The 2,963-nt window shown below is 42.3% G+C and overlaps 1 protein-coding gene across 1 annotated transcript in view; it reads right to left on the bottom strand.

Annotated features, from left to right (window-relative positions):
* The window catches only part of LOC101987187 (complement C5-like), a 21,611-nt gene extending 19,117 nt beyond the window's left edge, over positions 1-2,494 (bottom strand). The window contains exon 1 of the mRNA XM_005345995.2: positions 2,403-2,494. The gene's annotated coding sequence lies outside the window, so the exon portion shown is untranslated. The remainder of the gene's footprint in view (positions 1-2,402) is intronic.
* Positions 2,495-2,963: the final 469 nt, after the last annotated feature.

The following is a 2,963-nucleotide window of genomic DNA, read 5'->3' on the forward strand; positions in this document are numbered from 1 at the left end:
TAGTCCAGGTGTGAGAGTTAGCCGAGAAAAGGGCTAGAGCTAAAGAGCCAAGCAGTGTTTAAATGAATACAGTTTGTGTGTTGTTATTTTGGGGCATAAGCTAGCCAGGCGGCCGGGGTGCAGCTGGGGTGCTGGGGACGCAGCGCTGCTGCTCTTATTACTACATGTGTTGTAAAAAATCAAACTAGAATTAAATTTTGAAAGCCAAAATTTATTATGATGGAAAACTTAACTTTTCCAGCATGAAACAGGTTGTAATTAAACCCCAGTAACAGCAAAGATGTTGGTGTCTACTTAGAAAGGCAGTAATCGAGATGTAAAGGCACCAAGAACAATGGCCTGAGTTTGATCCTGGAAACCCACATAGGAGAGGGAGAGAACTGACTCTTAGAAGCTGCCCTTTGACCTCCCCACAACTGCAGTGTAATGGGCATGCGTACCCCCTCACATACACAAATATATACATATTTTTAAATGTTCCCAGTGGAGCTTCCCTTCAGATGAACTTTGGTCTGTATTGGGCATCAACAATGCAGTCTGCACATGCGAGGAAATTTCATCTTGTGTATTTTCTCTGCACTCTCAGAAGCTCAGGCCGCTGAGCTTGCACAGGAAGGTATCACTAGGGTTGTTTATGTTTTCTTTGCAGACATGTGCACGGCATCCCCTCTTTTCCTCCAGGCTCTATATGCACATCACCATTGACAGAGAACCTTATCAGTCCATAGACATAAACAAGGGCCTTCGGTCTCTGTTCTCTCCTGATGCTTTCTTCACATTCCGGAAACTGCCTTCATATTTATTCATCTGTCATTCACTCATTTGTTACTCCATTGGCTTGTTCGTTCCTCATTGGCTCATTAATTTTCATAGACTGACTCATTCATTTTTCTGCTTCTTCAAATACAATTCAAGCTCTAGAAACATCTCCTCCTGCCCTCAGAACCCATTACAAAGTAGGTGTAATGACGGATGACTAGATTGTCCTCTTCTTGGAGCTTAGTAAATACATCTGGCCAGCTGTGCCTATGCTGGTTTCAGGGAGGATTACCTAAAAGATGCCATCCACATGAATGTGGATAAGGACAACGTCACTTAGATCACCTCGTGCAATGGGGTTCAGGCTTTTGGGAGAGGTTGAGATTGAGAGCAAGCATTCTCTCTCTACTCCTGAGCTGCCCCATAGGAGCTGTCCTGGCTGTCACACCCTTCCTGGGGTGGTGGGCTAAAACCTCTGACATCTGAGCACAATTCATTTCTTTTTTAGTGGCCTTGTCCAGTCTTTTGTCACAATGGCAGAAACCTAACTAGGATGAGGATCAAAAAATGTGCTCAATCAGTCAAAGTGATCAACTACTGTGCTGTCATAGCACACTTCCTCATGGTCTTGGAGAGAGGAAAAACTTTTATAGCGTGGGCCAATGGGGTAGAGCAGGAGAATTCTGCAGACCCCTGGGCAATAATCATGAGGGTCCATGTTTTGGGGCTTAATCTGGATGTCCCTGATCTGCAATTGCTTGTCTGTTAAATCAGAATAATAAAGGTAGCTAAGGTAGTGGGGTGAGTGTGGCCTTGCAGTGAAATCTCAGAGTAGACGCCTGTGCAAGCTTATGGTATCAGTGCACGTTTCTTTTACACTTGTATTTGCACAGACGCATTTGTGACAAAGACAGGAGGAAATGTATGTGCTAAAGTCTAGCCTAGAGTACCAGCTAGCAGGGGGCAGAAGGCAGAGGTTCACGTGGGCATATGATCTGAGTCTAGCCTAGACAACATGGTGAAACCTCATCTTAAAACAAACAACAGAAAAGATTAAGTTCAGTGAGGTAGCATTCAGTTAACTGCCAATCCTAAAATGTTCACACTGTTTACATGGACAGGATTCTGGTAGCAAGAAAATTAGGACAAATTCGTTTATGATGTAGAAGTTATTACAATCATAGTTTTTCATTTCTTCTGTAGTGCAAATACATCATGACCCAATATAAAATAATCTTTTACATCAATAATTAAAATTCAGCGGTTGATTTTATAACAACACCGTATTTGAGTTAGACCCGCTTAACTGCACTTAGACCAAGAAAAGCACAAACTAAGCACCAAGTACATGTAGGTAATAACTGCCAATCTAATTGATTATCTTGGTTTTCCTCTGCACATCTGTTGACTAGGGAATGAATAATCATCTCTGTCACTGTTAACGGTAACCGTCTCATGGGATCTGTTTTGTTGTTAGCCGTTCATCAAATCCAGATGTGCCCACAGCTCTCATGGTCAGCTGAGACTACCCAATCATTATATCAGGAGCAGACAGTTATTATTATATCGATACAACCAATGTCTCCTTTTCACTCACCAAAGGTAAGAAGCCCAGGAAAGGAAAGATGGCTCATTTTACTTACATTTGCTCCTGTCCCCAAGTTTTGCGCAGGAAAATTAAAAAGCAAAGTGCTCCCCAAAGGCCCATGGTGGAAAGTAGCATAAACCCATGAGTATGACCTTCTTAAAGCTACTGTTATTTTAAATAAACTGGGTTAGAGTTTAGGTAAATTAGTTTTCTGGTAAATTATTAACGTCAGGGAATACAATCTGTGAGTGAGAAAGATAAAATCAGGAATGGGCACATGAGGGTATGTTAATAAACACAAAACATGTTTTAGCATTCTGTCATTTCCAGTAATAAAGGCAGGGGTGTTTGATATCATCTTAGACCCAGGGTCTTGTTTTTATGAATACAAGTAAGAGGGTCCTAACCTGGGTGCTTGCCACTGTGCAGGAAGGCTCAGCGCTGGGAGCCAGGAGCCGCTTTCCTCTGACTTTCTTCTCTCAGCCAGATTCTTTGTGCTGACACTCTGCTACCTTCAAACTTGATTCTGGCAGGTTTCATTTGTCTCTGAGATTGATGGAAGACTCACCTGGATTTCATTTTAAATGGATGGTTTTAGAATGATTTTGGCCAGACT

Source organism: Microtus ochrogaster, chromosome 4 (genome assembly GCF_000317375.1).
Source record: "Microtus ochrogaster isolate Prairie Vole_2 chromosome 4, MicOch1.0, whole genome shotgun sequence".
Lineage (NCBI taxonomy): Eukaryota > Metazoa > Chordata > Mammalia > Rodentia > Cricetidae > Microtus > Microtus ochrogaster.